The sequence below is a fragment of the Camelus ferus genome, chromosome 2 (assembly GCF_009834535.1).
Source record: "Camelus ferus isolate YT-003-E chromosome 2, BCGSAC_Cfer_1.0, whole genome shotgun sequence".
Classification (NCBI taxonomy): domain Eukaryota; kingdom Metazoa; phylum Chordata; class Mammalia; order Artiodactyla; family Camelidae; genus Camelus; species Camelus ferus.
Genome location: NC_045697.1, coordinates 86362442 through 86390373, shown reverse-complemented (window position 1 = coordinate 86390373; position 27932 = coordinate 86362442). Strand labels below are relative to the sequence as shown.

The following is a 27932-nucleotide window of genomic DNA, read 5'->3' as shown; positions in this document are numbered from 1 at the left end:
CTGCGTCAACTGGTAACGTCATACGTCACGGGGCCGGCGCCTCGAGGCACGCCACTCGAGCCCCGCCCAGGAGTTGGGTCGCCCCGCCCCTTCCCCCCCTCCCGGGCTGGGAGCAGAATCTGGACCTCGAGGTATGGGTTAGGGGCGTTATTTGAAAAACCTTTTTGTTACCCACGCAAGTAATGTTAGTGAATGGCCTTCTTGAGGCCAGGAGACAGACGAGCACGGGTATAGACAGATCACCAACAAAAAGGAGAATCAGACCAGTGCTATGGTTTGAAGTGAATCCACTCAGAATAGAGAGCAATACTTTTATGACTCTCTCAATAAAAGGAGCCTGATTGTGTGAAATGCTGCTACAGTGAATCGCTCAACTAAGTCTGTTGTTGTTATATTGATGAAAAGTGGTTTGATGCTCACCACTTTTAAAGAGAAAGGCTCTTCATATTATTAGCGAGTGAACCAAAGCAAACAACTTCCTAGAGTTACAGACTTACTGCAAATATTTTGCACACTTCTTATGTACAAGTTGTAATAGGAAAAGTGGAAAACAGTCTTAGCTCTGAAAGGTTTCGGATTGCTTGGGGCAGTTGTGGAATATGCACGTAAGACAACTAGAAATGCAAACGGTAATATACTAGCAGTAGCTAACACAGTGTCAAGCATGAGCCGGGCACTGTTCTAAGCACTTTATATTTATTGACGCATTTAATCCTCCCAAAACCCTGTGAGGTAAATACTCCCGTTTATTTCCATTTCACAACTGAAAAACTAAGGTACAGAGTGGTTAAATAACTTGCCAAACTGTAGAGCTAGGGTTTGAACCCAAGCAGTGTGTGACTCCAAAGTTCATACGCTTAAGCATTACTGGTTTGGTTTTGTCTTGTTTTTTGTTATTATTTGTTTTCTTTTACATTTTTTAATTGAAGTATAGTTGATTTACAATGTTGTGTCAATTTCAGGTGTACAGCTAAGTGATTCAGTTATACAGATACATACATTCTTTTTCAGATTACTTTTCCTTTTTAGGTTATTACGAGATATTGAATATAGTTCTCTGTGTTATACAGCAGGTCCTTGTTTGTTTGTTTTTTAATCAATTTTATATATTGTAGTGTGTGTGTGTGAATCCCAAACTCTAATTTATCTGTATAAATTACAGTAGACTGCCTCTTAAATTCTAAGTGCCTAAAAATCTAGTTCTGACTTCCTTCTTGGGCTGAAATACCACATCTAACATTTTTGTGTGGGAATTCCACTTTTTCCTCAAAAGGAACACCTGTGAAGCCAAATATAAAATAAAGCCAGAAAAAGTTAAATACATGAACAATTGTACTAACTTTTATTGCATATAAGGAAATGGAGGCCCAAGCAGGAGTGGTTGATGAAAGGACTGGATGAAAGCCAAAAAAGAAAAGCATACACCTATCTTAGTTACTTCCACCTGCCACCAGGACACACCTACCTCCCTTACTTGAATTAACTCTTTAGAGTGTATTTCTGCATCACAGAGAAACTAATTTCAGTAGTCTTTTGCAAAGTTTGGAAGAATCTCAATCATTCTTAATCCTTACTCCCTACTAAGGCTCCAGGATCCCCACAAAGATTCGTTTGCTACAGTCAAACAGGAAACTTTTCCCAGAGGGAAATTGTCTGAGCACAAGTTTTCCAGACTAGAAATTACCAAGATGTCATTCAAGTTCCTCAAATCAAAAACTAAACTGAAACTAAATTTCCCTGGAGCTAAGGAAAAGAGTTAAGAGGAATGAGGGGAGAGGGAGGTGAAATTCACTGAGTGCATGGTTGGAATCTCAAAGTTTCTGATTGTACCTCCTTTCATCCCCAGGACCAGGACCCACCCTGTTACTACAGATATGCATTAGACAGCATCATAAAAAATGAAGTGTTTCTTTTATAAGCCTTTCTATTCTAAAAGTGTTTAATGTTGTCATGATTAGTAGTCTCTCTGACATTTCATTTGACTCACTAATTTTCATGACGAGGCTTACTCCCTTCACTTGTCTACCAACTACTTTCACTTTTCACCAACATGCCACCAAAATAATGGTACAACAGCAACTGTCTCCATCCACAGACTTCAATAAGAATTGTACTAATGGTGGAAGCCCTCTAATGATTTCTTTTTGCTTCTTTTTAAAAAATTTTTACTTTGAAATAATTACAGGAAATTGCAAAGGTAGTATAGAGTGGTTTTGTGTACCCTTTCCCTTGTTTCCTCCAGTGGTTAAATCTTATATGATTATAGTACAACATGAAAACCAGAAAGTTGACATTGGCATGTGTATATATAGATCATGTCATTTTATCACATGTAAAGTCATGTAACCATCACTGCAAACAAAATAAGAGCTATTCTATCACAACAAAGGTATCTCCTCAAGCTACCCCTTCCCCTACCTGAGTCACACTTACTCCCCTTCCTGTACTACGCCTAGCTCTGGCAGGCGCTAATCTGTCTCCCATCTCTATAATTTCACCATTTCAAGAATATTATATAAATGAGAATTTATATTTACCACAACATAAGGGTAGGAGGATGAGAGGTACAAACTATTGGGTGTAAGATAAGCTTAAAGAGACACTTTACAACACAGAGAAAATAGCCAATATTTTGTAATAACTGTAAATGGAAGTAACCTTTAAAAATTGTATAAAAAATTTTTAAAGAATATCATATAAATGAAACCATTCACTACATAACCTTTAAACACTGATTTTTTTTTTTCACTCAGCACAATGCCTTTGAGACTTATCCAAGTTGTTGCATAGATCGGTAGTTTGTTCTTTTTATTGCTGAGTAGTATTCCAGGTATGATGTTCCAGTCAGATTAACCATTTACCTACTGAGGCACATTTTGGTTGTTTCCCATTTGGGGCTATTACAAATGAAGCTACTGTGAATAATTGTGTATAGATTTTCTTTGTGGTCTAATGGTTTAAAGAAGAAAAAGGTATGAAATTTTCTTTGTCTTCATTTCTTTTGGCCCATTGCAGAGGGCTGTTTCCTTAAGCCAGGGCCAAGGTGAACTATATCTCTTTCAACTTTGTCCCCTTGGTTACTCTCATTTGCTACTCTAGGCTCCCATACAAAGGCCAGCCTCTGAGTCAGATTAAATCAGGCTTTCATGGTCTGCCTGAAATTATCCTCCTCATCTCCTTTTGGGGGTTATTTCATTTTTCTATAAAAACTTTAAAAACAAGAAATATCTTCAAGTTTAAAGAGCTTGAATGGAATAAATCTCTAATGGTGTAATTCCAGGCATAGTAAAAGGATTATTTAAAGATAAAAGGGAATTCTTTGAAAATAATCAACAGAGATAGCCACCAAATTAACCAAATTTAGTTGATTGCTAATCATTGATACTTTTATCATGAAAATACTTTACTCTAGGGTAAAATAAAATGTGCTTCAAAAACTAAATTAAGTATATACTAAGAAAATTTTTTAAGTTAAATATATAGTAAGTGCCAGGCAACTGGCTAATACCTGATATATATTATTTCATTTAATTCATACAAACCCACTGTGTAGATACTACTTGTGGATGAGAAATTTTAGAAAAGTTAAGTAACTTGCCCAAGGTCACTAAAGCTAGAAAGTGAAACCAGAACCTGAATTCAAGAGAGTCTCACTCCAATACCCATTATTTTTCACTACTCCACACTAGATCCATGTTAAAAAAAAAAAAATTCTCCAATTGTAGTACTACAACAAATAATGTAAAACCACAACTACTTTACAGATAATTTAAAAACAATGATGTCAAAGCAGTATATTATCTGTATTTTAATGCATAAAGAAATTTAATACCGCCAAGTTCAATATGTTAAAGTTGTTTTGAATGCTTAGTTCAGATTTTTATTTCACTCTCATTTAATAATTTCTTAAAATCACAATTTCTTTATGTACATACCTGAGTGTTCCTCAAGTTGTTATATACTTTTCATAACACCAGGATACCAGATGAAGTTCCTTCTCTCTCTCACACATGCACGCACAAAATTAGTAACATCAATAAGTCTATAAAAACAAAAAAAAAGAGAAAAAATTTTAATGGTTTCCAATATTATTTCCCAATAAACCTGCCAATTTCTTTCATTTCACTTACCCCCAGCCAATGCAGTCCACAATTCAAGCTTCTGTCATGCCACAGTGTCCCAGGAGTCACCATTGCTAGAACAAATCAAGTAATGATATTTAAGTCAAATATATTTTAAGAAAACCACCTTTACCCACTATAAAGCTGATAAAAAAGTGAGAGGAACTGAACATGTATTTTGAAAGAGGAAGTTTGTACATCTTTTGATATAATAAAAAAAGCCAGTTTTCTAATAATGATTTGAACTTTAAAATAGCATATAATGTCCTACAAACAATAAGCAAACCAATAGCCTGATGAGCAAAAGACATAAACATAGAGTTTGCATAAAAAGAAATAAAATTTGACCTAAAACACTAGAAAAGACAGTCCTCATTATCATAAAATGAAATAGGCTAGTTAAAGCTACAGTTGAGGTACCATTTCATTTATTTGTCAATAGAAAAAGCTCAAAAATTGATAATTCAGTATTAGAAAGGATTTGAAGAAACAGACACTCCCTTACCTTGACGGTGGGCATATGAATTAATTTAGCCTCAGTGGAGAACAACACAGCAATATCTTTTTAAAACTTTAAGTGTTGCAATTTTTGACCCAGCAATTCCGCTTCTAGAAATGAATCATACAGACAGCTTCACACATGACCAAAATGTACAAGCTTTCCATCACTATGTTGTTTATAAAAGTAAAAGATTAACTTCCTAAAAATATGCAGTTCTAGAAGACTAGCCAAAAAACATCTGTAAAGTAATTTTAAAAATGTGATAGCTCTAGATGCACTGGTATGAGCTAATCTACAATGTATATTATAAAGAAGGTGAAGAGCAAAAAATATGTGTACATGTGAAAAGTAATCAATAAGTAAATAAAACAAAACCAATAAATTGATTTTCAAAACATATTGGTCGAAAGACTAAATAGGGCAAAAGGTAAAATTTCCAGTCAATGGTACATTCTGTAAAATAACATGTATACATATGCATACATGAGATGGCCACCTTCTCACTGTGTCCTCATGTGGTCCTTTCTCTGCATAAGCAGGACCTTGATGTCTCTCTTTGTGCTAATCTCACTATTAGTGAGACCACTAATAGTGACCTCATTTTAACTTAATTGCCTCTTTAAAGCCCTGTCTCAAATACAGTCACATTCTGAGTACTGCGGGTGAAGATGTCAACACGTGAATTTTGAGGGAACACAGTTCAGCCCGTAACACTTGACAAATTTGATCTTTTCCTAGAACTAGTCTCATTTTCACTCTTTTGAATTACGCACTCCACATACCTTATTCTAGAATTTTTGCTATCCTTATTTTGTATTTTGTTTTCTTGTTCACTTCTCTTAGCATTCTTTTTTTTTTAAGTATAAAGTTTTAAAAATTTTTGTAAGTTATCTCTTGATTTTGTGTGTGTTCTGGAGAAGGCTGAAGGGTGGGAGGTTTTTCCCTCCTCTCTTAGCTGATCTCTCTAATCAATTCTTCCTATTGCCTTTGTAGCTACAGCCTATCCACAGTCTATTAACCACCCATCACCATCTCTCAGTTCCTCAGGTCACAACGTGAAGAATTATTTCAAAGTCTTCTTTATTTTGGTTTTTCATGTCTCTATTTTTCTTCACTTCAGTGAAGAAATATTTCATATCTGGTATGCCAGACACTGGACTAGGCCCTAGATATGCAGAAATAATCAAGGTAGACTTGATGCTTAAGGTCTTCCTCTCCAAAGAGCACATTGTAAAAAGGTTGCTCTACCAGAGAATGGTTATTTTCAAAAGAAGCAATTAGGCCTTTACAATGTTGACATATATCTCCTTTAATCAGCTGCAGATTAAAAGAGACAAAGGTCAGGTGCACTGGGTGTCCAGTGACTATCTCAAAGGGTTAGAATTTACAAGTTCTGAAAGGCATAAATCTGAGATTTCGAAGGAGAGTATTTGGTGGATCTCTATGAGTTTTGCCAATTGGGTCTTATTAATACAGTTAGTATATTAGACTAACCCTACGGATTGGAGATGGTAAGCACAGTGAAAATGTTGCAAAACTGGCCAAACAGCACAGACTTGTCAAAGTAGCTGACCAGCAAAATGGGTTCCTCAATCACTATGAAGTTTGGAAGGTGTTCCCCAGGTAGGGATAACCTTTTCTAACAAAGTTTTCACCACTGAAGAAGCTGTGACCTGCCTACAGGGGAAAGCCTCTGCCCAGTGAGAAAACATACACACCATGACTGAAACATATTTATGTCCATGAGATGGGGCAGCTGTATGAAATTCATTTGCCAAACTTCAAATGGTACATTAGGCAGTTTACAATGTCAGGGAGAAGTATGAACAGGTGTCTCTGGGTTATATTCTGGCCACGTGGGACAAGAAAAGCAGGCACTTTTGCAGCCTTATTAATATCTTCCCACTGCTATTGGTTTATGAATGCTATCATTCTGTCAGTGGACCAATGGTTCAATGCATGTACAGTGGTAAGAAGTGGAAATCTTAGAATTCCTAGTAGGACCAATTTGTTATTTGGCCTGAACCAGAGTTCTCTTTTTATCAGACCAACAGTTACTAGATCTCCAATATACTTTTCCTTTTAGGGGGCCAATTATGAGGCATTTCTATCAATTTTTCTAGATTGTTATTTTAGGGAGCATCCCTTTGGACCATGAAAGCAGTTTGGCCATTGGTTTCTTTGACAGCAGTGTTTTTGGTGGAAATATCAGTGAGGTGGTTTCCTTTAGCCTCTAGGGATTCAAGCTTGGAATGTCCAGAGATCCTAATAATAGCCAAGGCATCTGGTAAGTTTATGGCATCTAACAGATTTTGGTTATAAGAGCCATTTTTAATCTTTTCCCCCTTAGAGGTAAGGAAATCTCATTGTTTCCATAGCATCCCAAAGTCATAGGCTACTCCAAAGGCATGCTGACTATCAAGATAAATGATTGTCATCTTGACCTTGGCTAACATACAGGCCTGAGTAAAAGCATATAATTCAACCATATAGGTAACCGTGCTGCCTCAGTGATACCAAAAGGACCTGCAATAGCATGCGAGCACAATATTTACCATTTTCTCCCTTTAGGTAAGAATCACCATGAAAAATCATGATGAAAAATCTGCACTGGTTAGAGGAATCTCCTGTAAATAAATTACTATAGGGAGTGAAAAGGTGATCCGTCAGTGTTAGGTAGTCATGAGGGGTTTCATCCTTGAAGGAGAAGAGTGGCAGTTATCGCAATGTGAAAGAGTTGTATGAGGAGAAGTTAGCAAAAGGATTTCATAAGAGGTGAGGTGATGGACTGAAAGTATTAAGTGTGACAAAAATTTAGAAGGGCTTCTACTGCATGGGGTATAAAGATGGTTAAAGGGGATCCCATGATTATCTCTTCAGTGGCCTTTACCAGAAGGGCAATGGCAGGAATGGCTCTGAGGAAAGACGAATGTCCCCGGGCCACAGGGTTCAGCTGTCAGCCCGATGGGTCAATGATGGTCCCCATGGGCCTCAAGGGCTTTCTTTGCCGTCTCGTATACAAAAAGGATAAAGGGAAGCTGCTAATTAGGATGTCCAAGGAAAAGTGGTTTCATGAAGCTTTTCTTTAAGGCTTCAAAAGCTATGTCATCTTGATCTCCCAAATTAATGGGGTCAGGTTTGCTGGTTTTTAATAAAGCATATAGAGGCTGAGCCATAAGAGAGAAGTGTGAAATCCAGTTTCAACAGTAGCCAGTTAGCCCAAGAAAAATCTCATAATCAGCACTTAGTTTTGGTTTGGGGAAGTTCAGGATGCCATGAAGCCTACCTGGATCCAAATATAATCCTTGTTCTGAGATCAGAACTAGTGCACCTGAGTTTGAGCAAACTGCCGTTTTTCTTTGGAGACTTTAATGTCCCTGTAGGGCCACAGTTTTAGCAGGTGGATGAATGTCTTCCTGTGAGGAGGTTTGAGAAGAAGGCCATAGAAGCAAATCATCTACATATCGTAACAAAGTTGAACCTACAGAAAACTTTTTACATCCAAATCAGCTCTCAAGATTTGTGATGGGCTTTCTGTGAAGCCCTGGGGCATTACTGTCCACATATACTGTCACCCTTCCCAGGTGAAGGCAAAAGACACTGGTCAGCCTTATCAACTGGAATACTGAAAATGTACTGCACAGATCAATTACAGTGAAAAATTTGCTTCCAGTGGGGAATGGATGTTAGCGGCATGTGGAGGTTAGCAACAACTGGGCATTGAGGGATAACAGTTTTGTTTATTCCTTGGAGGTCCTGGACAAAGTTCCATCCTCCACCCTTGGGTTTTCCCACAGGTAAAATAGGAGTATTACAGGAACTAGTGCACGATGAGTCCCTGAGCCTTGACACTTTCTATTATGGGCCTTATATCTCAAAGGGCATCTTTATTTACAGGATATTGATTAATTCTGGGAAGAGATTTTGAGGGATCGACTTGAATCTTGATGGGAGGTGCACTGTGACTTTTGCCAACATCAGTTTGAGATGTTGCCCATAAGGAGAGTGATAGCTGATTCAACAGGGACAAATGATCCGTGTTTCCGGAATCAGCTCCAGCACCATCAAAGACAGAGCAATTAAAAGATGTGAGTGTTGTTTAATCCACCTGGTTGGCTATTTTGATGCCTATTGTCAAAGGGACTAAACAAAAGGGAATAGAGTCAGAGATAAGAACCAGCTGAGTTTTATTAGAGACACCCCCCCCACCCCCCCCACCCCCCGCTATTTGAACTCCTTTAATACTCCAAGGCAGGGGATGTTTTATAGCAGTGGGGTTGAGCACCAAGAGTGTGGCTCTGGTGTCAATTAGGACAGAGAGAAACTCATTCCTAATATGGAGAGTTATTTCTCTGAGCTGATTAACAGGGAGGATTGGGTAGAGCCCCTGTAGTTCCTTAGGGCACTCTCATTGGGAATTAAGAGAACATTGCAAAGGCTAGTTAGAGGGCATGAAACACTTAAATTTGTAACAATCTTTTTTCCAATGTCCTGGCTCTTTGCAACAGGCAGAAACTAGAAGGTTTGGGGTTTTATTTAGGGACCTCTAATGACCAAGCTGAAAATTAAGAATTTTAGTAGTCTTTCTTTTTGGTGACTCAGCTAAGGTGTGAGTGACCTGATTTGCCAAATTAACTAAATAGTTTCCTATTTCATCCTGGTCCTTTTAACTAAAAGAGAAACATCCCTCTTCACCCTGTTAATAAATATGGAGTTAAAAGCTACCCTAGTGGAACCAACCACTGAAGGAAGACCAGAATTTTCTTTAAAGATAATCTGAAGTTGATTACAATAGTCATGGACAGTTTCATCAGAATTTTGTGTGCAAGCCTGAATTTTGTTCCCATAACAGGCTTAGGAAAGGCTACTATACTTGGCTGATGAGGTTTTCAGTAGGGGTTTGCTTTTCTAATCCCCTCCAGGATGTTCCCATAGGGCTAGTTTCACCCAATGTTTGGCTTAACCTTCACCAACAAGCATGTGCACCAAGTGATATAAATCTGAGAAACCAGGTTAGTAGGTTTAAATAACTATATTAAAGGCTTTCAGCAAACCTAAGGGAGTCTTCAGTTACTTTAGGAAGTGCTTTAATTATGGCTCACAAATTGGCCTTAGTTCAGGAAACATAAGAAATTTGGGCTTTACTCCACACAAAAACTACTAGAGCTGATAAAAAAGAATTTGGCAAGGTAGAGGATACAAGATTAACATACAAAAATCAGTTGCATTTCTTTACACTAACAATGAAATATCAGGAAAAGAAAGTAAAGAAACATTCCCTTTTAAAATTGCATCCAAAACAGATACTTAAGAATAAATCTTACCAAGGAGGTGAAACACTTATACATGGAGAACTACAAAACACTGATTAAGGAAATTAAAGATAAATTAAAGAAATGGAAAGATATCCCATGCTCTTAGATTAGAAGAATTAATATTGTTAAAATGGCCATACTACCCAAAGCAATCAACAGATCAAATGTGACCCCTATCAAATTACCCATGACATTTTTCACAGAACCAGAACAAATAATCATAAAATTCATATGGAATCACAAAAGACCCAGAATTGTCAAAGCAATACTGAAGAAAAACAATGAAGCTAGAGGAACAACCCTCCCAGACTTTAGACAATACAGAGCTACAGTAATCAAAACAGCATGGTATTGGCACAAAAACAGACATATGAATCAATAGAACAAAATAGAGAGCCCAGAAATAAACCCACAGACTTATGGTCAATTAATCTTCGACAAAGGAGGCAAGAATGTACAATGGAGAAAAGACAGTCTCTTCAGCAAGTAGTGTTGGGAAAACTGGACAGCTGAATGTAAATCAATGAAGTTAGAACACTCCCTTATGTCATACACAAAAATAAACGCAAAATGGCTTAAAGACTTAAATATAAGACAAGACACAATAAATCTCTTCAAAGAAAACATAGGCAAAACATTTTCTGACATAAATCTTATCAATGTTCTCCTAGGACAGGCTACCCAGGCAATAGAAATAAAAGCAAAAATTTAAAAATGGGACCTAATTAAACTTATAAGCTTTTGCACAACAAAGGAAACCATAAGTAAAACAAAATGACAACCTACAGAATGGGAGAAAATTTTTGCAAAAGATGAGACTACACGGGCTTAATTTCCAGAATATATAAACAGCTCATACAACTTAATAACAACAACAACAACAAAAAACCCAAACAACCAAATCCAAAAATGGGCAGAAGACCTAAACAAGCAGTTCTCCAATGAAGACATACAAATGGCCAACAGGCACATGAAAAAATATTCAATATCGCTAATTATCGGAGAAATGCAAATCAAAACTACTATGAGATATCACCTCACACCAGTCAGAATGGCCATCATTCAAAAGTCGACAAATGATAAATGCTGGAGAGGGTGTGGAGAAAAGGGAACCCTTCTACACTATTGGTGGGAATGTAGTTTGGTGCAGCCATTATTGAAAACAGTATGGTGATTCCTTAAAAAACTAAAAATAGACTTATCATATAATCCAGCAATCCCACTCCTGGGCATATATCCAGAGGAAGTTCTAATTTGAAAAGATACATGCACCTCAATGTTCACAGCAGCACTGTATACAATAGCCAAGACATGGAAGCAACCTAAATGTCCATGGACAGATGACTGGATTAAAAAGCTGTGGTATATTTATACAATGGAATACTACTTAGCCATAAAAAAGAATAAAATAATTCCATTTACAGCAACATGGATGGATCTGGAGATAGTTATTCTAAGTGAAGTAAGACAGAAAGAGAAAGAAAAAATACCATATAATGTCACTCATATGTGGAATCTGGAAAAAAAAAAGAAAAAAGAAGACACTAATGAACTTATCTACAAATCAGAAAGAGAATCACAGACATAGTAAACAAACTTATGGTTACTGGAGAGAAACAGGGTGGGAAGGAATAAATTGGGAGTTTGATTACTGTAGCTCTGCAAATATTAACTACTATATATAAAATAGATTAAAAAAACAATTTTTTCTGTATAGCACTGGGAACTATATTCAATATCTTGTAGTAACCTATAATGACGAAGAATATGAAAATGAACATATATATTCATGACTGGGTCATTACACTGTACATCAGAAAATGACACATTGTAATTGACTATACTTCAATTAAAAAAAAAATTTGGGCTTTATTTGGATTTAATTTGAAAAAAAGAAACTTGGGCTTTATTTAGAAGATTTAACATTAAAGGGGAAGGTTCTGATAGAGTCAGAGGAGGAGGAGGATGGCCTGGAGACAGGGCCTGAGACAAAGAAGCCTGGGGAGACAAACATGAGGCTTTGGAAGCCATTTTGTCCTTCTTTAATTGTTTGTTTACCTCAGGTAATTTAACCGCTGTATGTTACAGAGAGGCAAATTTAGACCTGATAACATTTGGAAGCCTCAAAATACCAATCAAAATAGTTGTCCAATTCAGTTTTGAGGATTTCAGAACTATAGCTGTCAAATGAACACAGTTTTATGAAAGGTAAATTTGGAGAGTTCAAAGCTCCCCATGATGGCCATTGATGCTCTAAATCACTTTTGGTTAAGTTGGTCCATTTAGTTAGAAATGCACAAGAGGAGGTACCACAGTTTTTAAACATAAAATTGACCTGGTTCCCTGAAGGGGGCAAGGAGTGCACCCTCAAAACATTTAGATAACTAGGATCCCATCTTTCATAGGTTTTTCTCTAGAGCAAAATAATAATTCTTAAACAGCTTGCAGGTCAAACACCAGCACACTTCCAATAGGAGCAACCTGATCCCTAAAGAGTCAGGCCAAAGGCTGAACAGCGCAGTTCTAACAGGAATAGCCTAGTTCCAAAAGGAGTTGGACTGAAAGTTAGCACAGTCCCAGCCTGATTCAAAAGAGTCAGGTTGAAATGTCAAATGAGTGGTCACAGACAAAACAAGGCCTTAACAAAAAAGGACAACACCATTAAACAGATTCCAATTAAAGCCTGGAGGACTTCAAAACTCAAAAAGATCAGAGCTCAAATCCAGAAGAACTCACCCTCAAATTCCAGGGTCAGCAAGTAAGCAATGGACTCACTGGACTCTGTGGGTACCGACACCTGTACCCACTGTGGCTCTTCTCTGGATCTTGGTCAGATCTCCATGTTAACCTAAAACAATACAACAGCCAGTTATTTTTACCAGCAAAACGGATTTATTTAGGAGCAGCAAAGAATTGCAGTTCAATGTATGCAACAGTGGTGAAGCACATATAAGTCTGATAAAGCAGAGAGGAAACTATTTCATAGAGAAGAATTTAAACAGTGTATGAGGGGAAACTGGGAGTTCCAAGTATAATGGCTTTTCATGGCTGAATTGTGACAGTCTCTCATTGGCTGAGATGATGCCAGACAAGGACAAAGTCTTTTTAATTCCTACTGGTGGTAGCAAAGTAGTGTCACTTCCTGCCAGAGATGCAAAATAAGTCCCTTCTTGTTGCCATGTGCATTGATGTCAAGTGGTATGTGTGTGAGAGCTCCCCCTTCTGGCCTCCTGATAACATTTTAGTGAGGTTTACTTTGATTAATTTTCATATTACATATTGAGCACTTAGCATGTGCCAATATCTTTTTCCTAAGCTCTTTATACACATTAATTCATTTGTTCCTCACAAGAAGATATGGCAATCTACAATTAGGATAGCAGAGAGATAAAAGCAGATGTCTTTCAAAAACAATATAAAAAGTAGTGCAAAACTGACACCTACATATGCCCTGGTATTTAGCTATTGAAAACTGGTTTCGTTAAGGAGTTTTCAAATGAAGCCTTAAGTAGAAAATGTTTATAATGCAGTCAGACTTATCATGAAATCCAAAGTGCAGACATTGTATCAAGATTTATGAAAATAAAGATGTAAACAAAAATATTCATCTTTGCAGAGACACCAGATTCCTCTGGTAGCAGTAAAAATCAAAGCCAGTAAAAGTCACTATTTTCAATATTAACTAGCATAATGACCATAATTTACTTTCCTTGAAATGCTTTTTCTTCCCTATCAGTGTCATTTCCTCCTTGTCTGAAAAAAGCAACTTTCTGATACAATTTCAAAAAGTAGCTGCCCATGTCCAGTTAAAAAGAGGCAGAACTGAAAATTATCTCCTGGAAAAAACTTCTTTATGAGTGTATGCTATCCTCCTCCTAAAGACATTTTGCACATATTTAATCACAATATGTCAACAAAGGATAATATTATAGACTTGAGAAAAGAGTTTTCAAAGTCCGAATTACTGTATTTTCCTGTCTTGTAGACAAAGAAACAGAAGTTATATGTTTCCTTCCCACTATTTCACATATGACGACAATAAAATGTGGTCATCAGAATTGATAAATTCTATAATTTTTTTTTGGTATCATCAATTGACATACAACATTCTATAAGTTTAGAGTATACAACTTGTTGATTTGATACATTTATATAATACAACACGATTACCACCATAGCTTTAGCTAACACCTCTATCACATCATATAATTATCATTTCTTTTTTGTGGTGAGAACTTTTAAGATCTAGTCTCTTTGCAATTTTGAAGCATGTAATACAGTATTGTTGGCTATAATTAGATCTCTAGAACTTTTTGTCTACTGGTTGCATACAATTAATTGCTGTAACATGTTTGTTCCTCAACTACTAACATACAGATCAACCATGATATTTGGAATTGGATCTCTCCCTCCATCCATTCATTTATCAAATCAATATTTATTAAGCAATTACTGTGCTTTCGCTTAACAATCATAACACTGTTGTGAGTGCTGGTTATACAGTGTTGAACAAATTACTTGCCTTCAGTGTCCTAGGAGTGGAGACAGACAACACCCAAGTAAACAAAGAAATTAGATAGTTCTAGACAGTGAGTAGAAGATATGAGTACAAAGAAGGAAATCAAACAAGCAAATGTGATACAGAATGACTGGGTTTAACTTTAAATGGTGCGATCAAGAGACAAAATAAGCAGATAAAAACTTATAAGTTGCTGTCTCAATGTCATTTCCTGGTTTTAAAAGTGTAATATGGTTATGTAAGATGTCAGTGGGGAAAGCTGGGTTAGAGATGAACAGAGCTTCCTGTACTGTTTTTGCAACTTCTTGCGAGTCAAATTATTTCAATATAAAAAATTTAAAATTAATAAATAACGTATACTTTGTGATAAAGCCTATGTAGGAGAGGAAGAGGACCTATCTCTAATTGTCTAAATTATAACACATTATGATCATGTATACCAGTGCCCCTTATACATTAATATACATACAAATTACCTGGGGATCCTTTTAAAATACAGATTCTGCTTTAAGGTTTGGGGTGGAATCTGAGATTCTACATTTTCAACAGTCTCCTAGGTGATACTGCTGCTGCTGTTCCATGCAACAAAGCTGAGTATCAAGGTTGTAGTGTGTGATCAGGTTTTTGGAATTTATGCTAAATTCAGTGGGAAGCCATTGAAGGACTTGAAAAAGAGTTGTAATCCAATTGGTTTTATACTGTATTTCAATCTCTATAAGGCTCACTATGTATCTTGGTTCAGGCTATTTCCTGTCTCCTCCAGGAGTTATTTAGAAAGAAGGTTGTTTCAAGGTTCTAGGTCACTTTGCAGGTTTGGGGCTTTTTGTCCTATGCCTTCTCTTTGGCACTTAATTCCAAGTGGTGAAGTAGGTCGGGTCAGCTAGGTCCAGGTCAATGGTCTTCAAATGTTCTTGCTCTTGTGTTCCCAAAAGATTTCATAAGCAACATACCCCTTCACACCATAACATCTTAAATTTTTCATTGTAAGCTTAGATATTTGCAAAGGATGCAATTTTCCAGACTAGCATAAATACTGACATTTAAAAATAAAACTATACCACTCTTTAAAATGTATTCAATGGGATCTAAATACTATAGTCATTTACACCCACTATCATTCACTTAAAAATAAAAATGGACAAATTCTTTAACAGTTAAAAGTTTTACATCATTTTTTTCTTTCTGAACTTGTAATTTCACCAACTTCCCCTGCTGAATGTTATCTAATATAATATATATTTAATGCTTAATAGTCTTTTCTTGAACACCTTTCTTTTCTGCAACAAAATAAATATAAATTTAATTCCTAAAATTTCATGTGACAAAAGCTGTAAGAGTTAATTTTTTTCTTCTGGATTGAATTATAATTTCAATTAGTGAAAGTCATTTAACCAAAACAACTATTTTATAAACTTTGACAAAATTTATTACACAAGAAGTAAAATGTATTGAAAATGTATCTGTTATTGTTGAAAAATGTGGTTTTTCCTCAATTAGTACATCTGTGGGTGAAGCTTACTGATTGCTTGAAGGAGACCTGATTATTCCTATTTTTTTTCATGTAGGCTCTGAGAAACCTTGCTGATAGGAAGAGGGAAATAGGGATGAAAGAAGTTTTATTACATCAATATCACTTAATTCTTTGAAATTCTTCAGAGTTACGTGCCAAAAAAAATTATAGTCTATTATCAGAAATTATTTCTTTGATTATGAATTAGAATTAAAAACCAATCACAAACCTCTTGAGTTGCAAAACGATGTGTTTTCTAGTTATTAGTCATTTATTCCAAAAGGAATTTACCAAAATTACTCAAATGATATTAACTATATATTTTTTCATGTAGTCACCTTGCTTAACCCATTATATTCAAAAAAAGAGAAAATTGAAATATTAACATCAGCACATTTTCCATATAATATGTTTGATAAAATGTTTTATCACGCTATGTGCTTCAAATATGTTTTGCCAAAACCTTAGAGCTTCAGATTAAGCTTGTTTAGAAAATGTCTACTCTGAACCTAATTAGTGAAGTTAGGCTTCATTATTATCCCAGTTAGCCAACTCAGACTGACTTCCTGTTAAAAAAGTAAAAGTCTTAATTTTTAATTCAAATGAGTGTGTTCATATGCATTTTGAGGGATAATACCAATAGAGTAAAGCCATCAAGATTAAAACCATATAGTTTAATATAAATGTTTTTCATCCTAATAATAATCTATAAGCCAAACAATAATTTTTTGCTAGTTTTCGTTAACTTATAATAATGCAATGCAATGGTTAGCCGAAACTATGTAATTTATCAAGCAGGAAATAAGATAAAATGCATGGCATATGTTTTAACAGAACCAAAGGCAGAGGCTTAAGAACAAGCACTGGATCAGGAAGTAAAGGAGAAGACAGGCAAGGAGAGAAATGGAGCAGATACAAAAGCTGGCTATCCCTGACGACTGCTATAAGAAATGTGCCTTGGGACCATCCATCTGGAAGAGAAAATGGGGAAGCAGTTTTCTTTGGCTCCTGCCTGGTAGTAAGGACTAATCCTTTATTGTGGCTCCTCAATTTACCACACTGGATGCCTGCCCCAGTTAAAAAAAAGGGGGGGCCATGGGATGGCTAGGGCAGGACTTACAGAATGATGAAGTAAGGAACTCAGAAGACCCCTTCTCCAACCAAACAATGATTTAACTGGTGACAACTATAAAAACCAATCATTCTAAGTCTCTGGAAATGGTGCCAAGGACATACAGCAAATAAACATTCACTCAAGAAACTACACTAAATCTTGGGTAAGAACAGTGAGAACCTGGGATATATGAACCATGATCTGCTCTGTTACCTACACACCCTCAGTTCCATATTATAAAAGCACTACCACAGGCATTTGCAACCAAGAGTGAGATTCCTCTCTCCCTTGCTCCCAGTCTGGGGCTATGGTGACCACAAGGAGGTCAAGCAGCTGGTGCTTCTTCTCCTTCCCAGACCCACCATGGGAGCTCTACTCCAGGCAGGAGTAGCAGACGGGATCTGTCTTCCCAGACACAGTTTCCCCTCAAAGACAGAAACCCTAACTCAGGTAAGGTACTCTGAAAACATGAAGTCTCTGACCTATCCAGCCCTTGCTGGCTGTGGGGAAGAGGGCCCACACTGGGAGGAGCAGGCTGAGAAAACCAGGGCCTGCCCCCACCCCAGTGGTGGGTGTGAGCAATTTCCTGCCTATAGTTTTACTGCAATGCTGCAGCGGTTCTGCCTGGGGGAGAAGGCAGTCCCTGAGGGCAAAGAGCTCTGCAGCTCTGCCTGAAGGAACGTTGTTGGGAGGAGAGAGGAGAACTCCATGCCTAAGGCCATTATTGAAAACTGAGATTTTGGTGGAGAACAATTAAGAAAAGGCAGTTCATCTTTGTATAAGCAAAATAGCACAGCAGCCAGAAGTTTAATTGAAAGAGCCAGAGAAAGAGGCAGATAAGAAGAGCCTTCTTGAGATCACAGACAACTCTGGGGTCGGGAAGGTATGTGTACATCAACTGTGCTGCACCTACTTAGGAGCAATCAGAGCAAGACATGAGGCCGACTTGAAATCATTCTCCACCACGCACGCAGGCCCGGCAACACAGGGCTGACACAGGTGTTGGGAATGTCAGACAGGGAATTTTAAATACTTATGATTAATATGTTAAGGGCTCTAATGGAAAAAGTAGGCAACATGAAGCAACATTATATTACAATATGGATACTACAAGCAGAGAGATAGGAACTCTAAGAAAAAAAATTTTTTAAGTTCTAGAAACCCAAAACACTAACAGAAATGAAAAATGCCTTTGATGGACCCATCAGTAAAGTGGAAGTAGTCACGGAAAGAATCAGTGAGCCTGAAGATGTGTAAATAGAACCTTCTCAAACTGAAATGCAAAGAGAGAAAGGAAAGAAACAAATAGGACAAAACATCAAAGAGTTAAAAAAAAAAAACCAAAAAAATGGTTAAGGTATAAGATAGATGTATTTGCAATATAAAAAAAAAAGAAAATGGAGCAGAAGAAATATTTGAAATAATGATGGCTAAGAATTTCCCACAATTAATAACAGACACCGAAACACAGACCCAGGGAGTTCAGACAACACCAACAAGCAGGATAAATACCAAAAACAAATAAACACACACACACAGGCATATCATATTCAAACTACAGAAAACTTAAAGTAAAGAGAAGACCTAGGAAAAAGTCAGAGAAAAAAACACTTTATCTTTAAATGGAAAAAGTATAAGAATTACAACAGACTTCTTATCAGAAACCATGTAAACAAAAAAAGAGTGGACTGAAATATTTTAAATGTTTAAAGGAAAAAGCCCCCGACCTAGAATTATATATACAGGGAAAATTAAACTTCAAAAGTGAAAGAAAAAGACTCTTGCAGACAAACAAAAACAAGGAACTCATTGCTGGCAGAGCTGCTCTACAAATAATATTAAAAGAAGTTCTTCAGGGGAAAGGAAAATTATGTAGACCAAAACCTTGGATTTACATAAAGAAAAGAAGAGCACTGAAGAAGGAATAAATTAAGGTAAATTTAAGCATTACATTTTTTTATTCTTAATTGATCTAAAAGATACCTTGTTTAAAGCAACAATAGGAACTGTGTGTTCAGTAATATAGCATATGCATAAATAAGTGAAAAATGACAGTAATGTCATAAAAGTAGGATGAGAAATCAGAAATACTTTTATAAAGTACTTGCACTATGTGTGAAGTGATGTAGTATTAGTTGAAGGTGGACTTAGAATAGTTTAAAATGTATATTAGAAACTCTGGGGAAACCACTCATATTTTAAAGTATAATTGATATGATAGGAGAGGAGATCAAATGGAAGTATATGAAGTGCTTAATTAAAACCAAAGAAAGCAGAAAAAGAAGGGGGTAAATAAAGAACAAATTCAATTAATATAAAAAAGTTACTAACATGATGGTTATTAGTCCAACTATAGCAATAATCACTTTAAACGTGAATGGTCTTAACACACCAGTGAAAATACAGAAAAGAAATGCAGCGTCAGAGTAGATTTAAAAAAAAAAAAAAGGACCCAACTTCTTGTCTATAAGAAATTCACTTTAAATATGAACACTTGGAATCATTAAAAGTAAAGAGATGAGGAAAGACATCCTACACTAACACAAATCAAGAGAAAGCTGGAGCAGGTACATTAAGTTCAGGCAAGGCAGATTTCAGAATGAGGAAAATTATCAGGGATTAAAGGGACATTAGAGTGATAAAAGGGTCAATTCTCCAGAAGACATAACAATCTTAAATCTGTATAAACCCCTGAAAACAGTAGGAGAATAAATTGAGATAAAACTCAAAGAACTCAAGGGAGACTTCAAGAACTCTCTTTCATTACTTGATATACCAAGCAGGCAGAAAATCAGTACAGATACAATTAACCAAACAGCATGACAAATAAACTTGATCATATTGATATTTATAGAATTTTCTATCCAACAACAGGAGAATACACATTCTTCTCAAGCTCACATGGAATATTCACCAAGATAGATCCAATCCTGGGCAGAAATCATACAATGTGTGCTCTCAAACCATACTAGAAGTAAACTAGAAATCAGTAAGATAGCTGGAAAATTTTTCCAACCCCATTTGAAAATTAAGCAACACACTTCCAAATAACACATGGGTCAAAAAAGAAGCCCTAAGAAAAATTTTAAAATATTTTGAACTTAGTAAAAATGAAAATATAATTTATCAAATTTGTGAGATGCAATAAAAGCAGTGACTAGAAGGAATCTTATAGCATTGAAACAATATTAGCAAAAAGGAATATCTAGACTCAATAATCTAAGCTTCCACCTTATGACATTAGAAAAAGAAGGGCAATTTAATCTGGAAGCAAGCAGAAATAGGTAAATACTAAAATTAGAACAGAACACAATAAAATTGAAACAAGAAAAACATTAGAGAAAATAACCAAAACCAAAAACTGGTTCTTTGACAAGATCAATAAATTTCATAAACCTCGACTGAGCCAGGCTAACTAAGAAAAAAAGAGACAAGATACACTTACCAGTATCAAAAATCAAAGAGGGGTCATAACTACTGATCCATTGTATATTAAATGGATAACAAAAAGTATTACAAACAGTTTTATGCCCAGAAATTTGATAATTTATATGAACTGGATCAAACTACCAAAGCTCTCATATGAAATATCTAGAATAGGCAAATTCATAGATAAAGAAAATAGATTTGTGGTTTTTATGGCTGGAGGGGGATGGGGATTCACTTCTGACGGGAATGGAGTTTCTTGTGGGGACCACAAATACGTTTTAAAATTAGAGTGTGATGATGACTGCACAACCCTGTAAGTATATCAAAAACCACTGAATCACGTATTTTGAATGGACAAATAGTACTGATTTCTTCTTAATAAAACAACTTGAAAAAACAAATTTAAAAACTGGTTTCTCCTTGTCCCAGCAGATTCCTGACTATGGAAAACTTGTTCCTCCACCCTCCCGCGCCTCAAGGCTCAGCAAACATCTCCCAGGATGGAAGAAGAAGCACCAGGTTTCTGCTCATTCATAAGGGCTTGTCCCTCTCTGAACTTAGTTCATTCATACTTCTTTGTGTCTTTAAATAAAAATCTGACTCTTTAGTTTATTCGATGCGTTTTCATTTTTAAGGTGATCTTCTACATCTAACTAGGGATATACCTGTGGTAGTCATTTGCATATCATTAATAACTAAAGACAAGAAAGTACATTGGATCACCCTGGAAGGAAGTAGGGCATGAAATTAAAGGGTAGCTCAGGACTGAGCTGTACCACTCTCTAGAATTCATCACAGGGACAGAGAAAGAAGACTCAGACAAAATGGGACAAAGGGACAAAGAGGCAAAGAGGGTGAGAAGGAGACCACTTCTCAAGGAAGCCAAGAGAGGTTAATGTTTCAAAATGGGGATATGTTCCATAGACTGAAAAAATGCAATTGCAACTGAATGATGAACTTTTTCATCTGTAACAAAATGAGGTAGGGGGAATATGAGTACAATTTATCTGTGAGAAAGTGTAAGTTATTTAGAGAATAGACATTTTGAGACAGAAACCTTAGGAGAGAGCTTGTCTAGACAGAAAACCTATAGCATTGACTCTATTTTTGCTGAGTTAACAAATAGACAAACTAAAATTATGAATCTCCTAAATTTGACTTGAGTTTTCTATCATTTCTCCTTAGCAGAATCAAAGTTCTGAGTAATAGCAAAGGTGAGTAACAGCAAAAGTTACACTCTTGACTTTATTAATGGCACAGGAAATGTATATTTCAGTTAGTATTACAATGGAATTAAAAATTTTCCTCTGTCCCCATTAAGTTTAAATGTTGCCCATCTTACCATTGAAAACTTCTCAGCAATAGCTATAATTCTCAAAAGCAATTTTTATGGAACATACTAAGTAATGCCAAGGTCACAAATCAGTGTCACATTTTCATTAGAACTAAGTACAGTCATTTGTTTACTTGTTACTATACACCAAGGATGTATTCTCTAATGTACACTTTTATTGAATGCTAATCATATTTCCTCTTCCATAAACTCTCACTTCAATAACATATAATTGAATCATCACCCCATTCATACAGCTATCAGAAGCAGTCCATTGCCACTTTTTCCCTGAAGTATAATAGTAATTCTTACAAAACCCAACAATTTATAACATGATTCATCTCAGTTTACATAAACTAATTGTCTCCCTAGCAGCTGACACAAATATTGGTAGATAGTAAAATCAGGTTTTATGCTTTTGGGTCCAAAAGCACTTTGAAAGCCCCTCTCTTTTGAGTTAGGAAAAGGATCAGATGTAAGAAGAATCCAAATGAAAGAAAACCTTTAAAAGTATGTGAATATGGAGGTTATGCAAGACTTTATATCATTTTAGTTTCTTTAAAGGGCATGTTTAATACTGAGGGAAAAAAAAGCTAGAATGGAGATCCTAAGCAGAGTAGAATTGGAGATTAGAATTGGGTGTGGGATTTCCCATGGAAGGAGACAGACACCTACACACACAATGGCTTTAAAGTGTCTTCACTTTACAAACATGAATTTACTATAAAAATTAGTTTCCTTTTGAAAGCAGTGGTCTTGGTTTTTCACAACATATAAATATTATAATATATCTACATTAAACAATTCCAACTAGAAATACAGAAAATAGGACACCATTAACAAGACCATTAACAGAACGAGGCATTAAAGACTGCATAAACCTTTGTGAACAAAATTTTAAAGGATATAAAAGATCTGAGTGAGTGAAGAGATAGCTATGCTCATGTTTTCATTTAGCGTAGTATGAATTATATTTAATATATAAATTCAATGCAATTCCCCCTGCTCCACAATAAACACGGCTGACAGTATGAGGAACTCACCAAACTCATTATAAATTTTATATTGATGAAAAGAATACCCAAAATGCCCAAGTCAATTTCAATAAACAAGAGGAAAGAGCAGGCACATGTCTTACTAGGTATTGACTAAATCAAAGCCTTATTAGTAAAAACAAAGCAATACTGGAACAGGAACAAATAAATAGGCCAGTGAAACAGAATAGATTGTGTGTGTGTGTGTGTGTGTGTGTGTGTTTGTGTGTGTGTGTGTGTGTGTGTGTGTGTGTGTGTGTTTAAACTAACATATGAAATTCACACCCCAAAACAATGGAGAAATGAAAGTGCCTATTTTCAGGAGTGTTGGGATAGGTAGTTCATTATATCAAGAAATAACTGTATTTCTACCTTATCTATACAAATAGGTAGACTCTAGGTAAACAATAGAGCTTATGGAAGAAAATATAGGAGGATGTATTTATGATATTTGGCTGGGAACAGGCTTTCTAAACAAGACCCTGAAGGCAAACAATAAGTTGAAAAACGGATGCTGACTACATCGAAATTAAAGAAAACATTAACAATTTCTGTTCAGGGTAAGACACCACAGGTAACTTCAGTAGACAAGTGCCTAAGAAAAGATATTTGCGATATTTGAAAATCAACTAGTCATCAAGATAAAAAGCAAAACAAGGGACCATAAAAACCAAGTGAAGGTATAATTTGAAGTTTGATTGTAAGGGGGAGATGGGCATAGGACATGAAGAAACACAGAAGAGGAAGCCCAATGTCCAACAAGCATAACAAAAGAATCCCGAATTTACTAGTAACCAGAGAAATGGAAATTTTTAAAAATAAGCTGTGCTAAACTATCATGTTATTGAAAGATGAATGATACTGAGGTTTGGTGAGTAATGGTGCAAAGCTGGTGCTGGTCATTCTGGAAACAATCTGATTGTGCTCAAAGTAATTTGGTACGTGTACAACCTGTGGCCCAGTGATCTCATTCTGGTGCATCCCAGAAAAGTCTTTTCACAAGTCCTTAATGGGGTATTACTGAAGATATTCATAGTGGCATTGCTAGTGATTGTGGGGAGCTGGAAGAATGGATATGTGAAATATGATAGATGCATACCATGGTTCAATACACATCAGATAGAAGTTATTCTTATGTAAAGCAAATTTATAGGTATCAAAAATAATAAAAAGAGTTAAAGAAAGAATGAGATTTATAGCACAATGCTATACACATCAAAATAGCACTGCATCTAGTACCATATATTTTACAAGGATAAATATACAAACACTTGTCCTAGTAATGTCTTTAATTAGAATGGGGACCTAAAGTGAGAGAAGAATATAAGGATATGGACAGATACTGATAATGTGCTAAGAAATGAGGAGTAAGATTAGCTCAACTCCCTGCCCCCTAGGCATCCGAAAAATAAATAAAAACAAATACTATAAATGCACAGCAGACATAGGAGTATTTCATTCTTATGTATAAGAGTTGCATTGCTCTTCTAATAAAAGCATTTTCTGGCTGTTTTGCAAGGTCTAACAGGTCTATTAGACTAACTAAGAAAGAAAATTACTTTGTTTTAAAAAAGGAATTTGGCTTCTTAGTGCTGTCTTTGTTAATACTGTCCCAGATGACTGTTTTCAGACTCAGTTTCATAGTTTAAAAAAATATATATCTATATATATACTATATAGATATATAGATATATACTCTTTTTTGTGGGGGTGGATAATTAAGTTTGTCTATTTGTTTTTTAGTGGAAGTACTGAGGATTGAACCTAGGACCTCATACATGCTAGGCATGCACTCTAATACTGAGCTATACCCTTCCCCTGTTCCATAGTTTTCAAAAGAGAATTGCAAGTTTCTAGCTCAAGACCTCTGCAAAACAAGTACTCTCTAGTACCATTTTTGTAGGATGGATTTTCAATTCAGTTCTTGACCTCACTGAGGCTCTTGTGTACAGGTTTCATGAACCAAAAAAGGGCTGCTTTGAACGACCTCCAGGGCCGCTGTAGCTCTAACATCTTATGACCTTGATATTCTTCCTCTGAGTTTCAGCCTCCATAGTTCTGTTCTGTGCTCCAGTGAGAAAAATCAATTTAAAAAGAATAACTCACTTGGATGTTTTTTCTGAATGGAATCAAAACATACTTTTTAAAAAGTCAGACATTCTCTAGATGGCAACAAAACATTTTGCTAAAACGGTAATTAGTATATGTAAATGTGAGACAAAAGTGGTGATTTTTGCCCCCATCCTACAGACAACTGTTGGCAACCTTAATTACAAAATCTTTTCCTGCCTAATTGTGGTTTATTCTTGTTGAAGAAAAAAATAAGAGTTTTATCACTCATGTTTAATACCTTCACTAGCGTAAGTTAAGATTCCATTTAGAACGAAACATTTCAAGCATGACTGCAATAGAACCATAGGATGCAATTTGGAACCGCTTGCTTTCCAAAGCTCTGACTCGTCTTTCCTTAGAAATGGGGTGATGCAGAGGGTGAAAGGAGAGGGAGTAGAAAGAAACGTAAAAGAGGAAGGACGCGTGATGTTACAACCATTCAAACAGCACGTAAAAGACGGGATCTATTTTTTCATTTCAGTGAGAAGTCCAGCATCCTTTATCATCCCAGGTATGAAGTGTAATGTATGGGGAAGTATCTGAAGACATGAGCCCACCTAAAACTTGAGGTGAAACTCCTTAAGGAGAAGGACTGCTGAGCTAGTGGTATTTGCCACGCGTATTCCACAGACCTGACCAACAACACTCTTTTTCTCTGCAGTGGTGGAGAAATGTTATGCACAACATTAAAGGAAAATAATTGCAATTACCAGAGCCAGTGTGTAAATATGTAAACATATTCACAAGGAAAAGCACAAAAAAATGACATGGTTGCTAATTTGAAAACAAAATTTCATTTTCTTTAGAAAGAGTTAGTCTCCTCAGTATGGAAGACCAACAGTGGAATCCATGACTGTCCCCAGAGCAGGTAAACATAGAGGTTTACATTAATTTTTTTTAATTCTTATTTTTTATTGAAGTGTAGCTGATTTATGTTAGTTTCAGGTGTATAGCAAAACGATTCAGTTATACATATACATACATACATAAAGTTTCAGTTTCTTTTCCATTATGGCTCATTACAAGAAATTAAATATAGGCCCCTGTGCTATGCAGTAGGCCCTCGTTGTTTATCTATTTTATATATAGTAAGAGGTTTACATTATTGACTCCACCTTGATTTATTGAGATAGAAATATTAATAACAAGAAAATGTTTATGCAACAGGAATAAAGTTGTATATTTTCTTTCTGTGTCCGATTTTCTTTCCTGTCAAGAGAAAGCTCTACGTGTTTCTAAAGCTTAATTCCATAGTTATAATGGCTCAGGAAATGCTGGCTTTTCAATAATTTATCTCCAATATCCAATGCATGCACTGCTTATATTTCAGAGCTTATCTTCAGGGCCTGTGGAGGAAGGACCATGATACAACTTTAAGAGAAAAGGATAATTCTAGAACATCTAGTGGCAATATGGTTGGAGTGATGAGTTATTTAGGAAAATCCAAGACAACTGAGGTCCCAAGATGACCTCAGGATCACACTCCTTTCCCAAGGATGTACAAAGGGTTTATGAGTATGAGTGAGTCTGTGCACCATTTCTCTGCAATTACACAAACTACTGAGGGGAGCAGAGAATGTTGGTAGTGATGGTCACATACTACTTCATTCTGCCTTTCCCTTCCCCTTACCCTCCGTTATCCTCATCCTCTTGCCCTGCTCTGCCTGGGAAGATGGTCTAAGTTTCAGGGGGAGTCCTGTTCATATAATTTCTGTGAATCACTTTTCTTCTTCTTCTTTTTTTTTTTTTTAAATCACTTTCCTTCTAGCTGCAGAAAGTTCTATTGCACCACACAGGCAGCGTCTCCCTGTCTACCTCCGTGTTTCTCCCCTGTATCACCGGGACTGATGGAAACTTCTCCTCCATGTCAAGTCATTTGTTTTTCAGCCTTGTCTCCACTGTGCACTGCTGTTCATAATTATTTTTTATCTTTTAAAATTGCTTTGTTTTGTGTACCAATAGCACAAAATCAGTTCTGCGGTGTTTGAATACATCACACTACCATTGAAAATTTGGCACCTTCCCCAGCTGCTTATTTTGAAAAAAATTCCAAACCAACAGAGAAGTCAAATATGAAATTAACACTTATTTTATCCTTCAGTCTAATTTACCCATTGTTAGCATTTTGCCACATTCCCTTTATCTCTCAGGATACTTCCTCCCCAAATGCTTCAGTCAGTATCTCTTATGAATAAGTACATTCTGCTACATAGTCACAGTACCATCCTCATGCCAAAGAAATTTAACACCAACACAGCATTTTAATCTAATACACTGTCCAATCACTCAAGTTTCTCCAATTGTCTCCAAAATATGCCTTCCAGTTGTTTTTTTGGTTTTGATCCAGGATCTAATCAAAGATCATGTATTGCATTTCTTTACTATAGAAGAGTTTAATCATCTTTAACATAGAAGAGATACTGCACTTTTTTTTCTTTTAATCATTGACATTTTGGAAGGCCTGTTCTATTGTAAAATTGTCCCATAATCTGGATTGAATAGATTTGTTTCCTCATGGTTGTATTCAGATAAAACATTCTGGCAAAGGGGGGGAAGGGGCGGATAAGGGACAGACTGGGAGTTCGAAATTTGTAGATATTGACAGGTATACATAGAATAGATAAACAAGTTTATACTGTATAGCACAGGGAAATATATACAAGATCTAGTGGTAGCTCATGGTGAAAAAGAATGTGACAATGAATATATGTATGTGCATGTATGATTGAAAAATTGTGCTCTACACTGGAAATTGACACAATATTGTAAAGTGACTATAACTCAATAAAATAAAATTAAAAATAAAATAAAATAAAATGAAACAAAACATTCTGGCAAGAGCATAGCATAAGTGATGCTGTATTTTTCTCAGTACACCACAACAAGAGGCAAAAATATCAGCTACTCCATTACTGATGAGGCAGTTACACATTACTTGGTTAT

The 27932-nt window shown here is 36.0% G+C and overlaps 1 long non-coding RNA gene across 1 annotated transcript; it reads left to right on the top strand.

Moving 5' to 3' along the window:
* The first annotated feature begins 40 nt into the window (after window positions 1-40).
* Window positions 41-21020, top strand: LOC116658251. The gene is made up of 3 exons (XR_004313532.1): window positions 41-131; window positions 16802-19015; window positions 20943-21020. It is a non-coding gene; the product is annotated as an uncharacterized LOC116658251 (long non-coding RNA).
* The last annotated feature ends 6912 nt before the right edge of the window (window positions 21021-27932 follow it).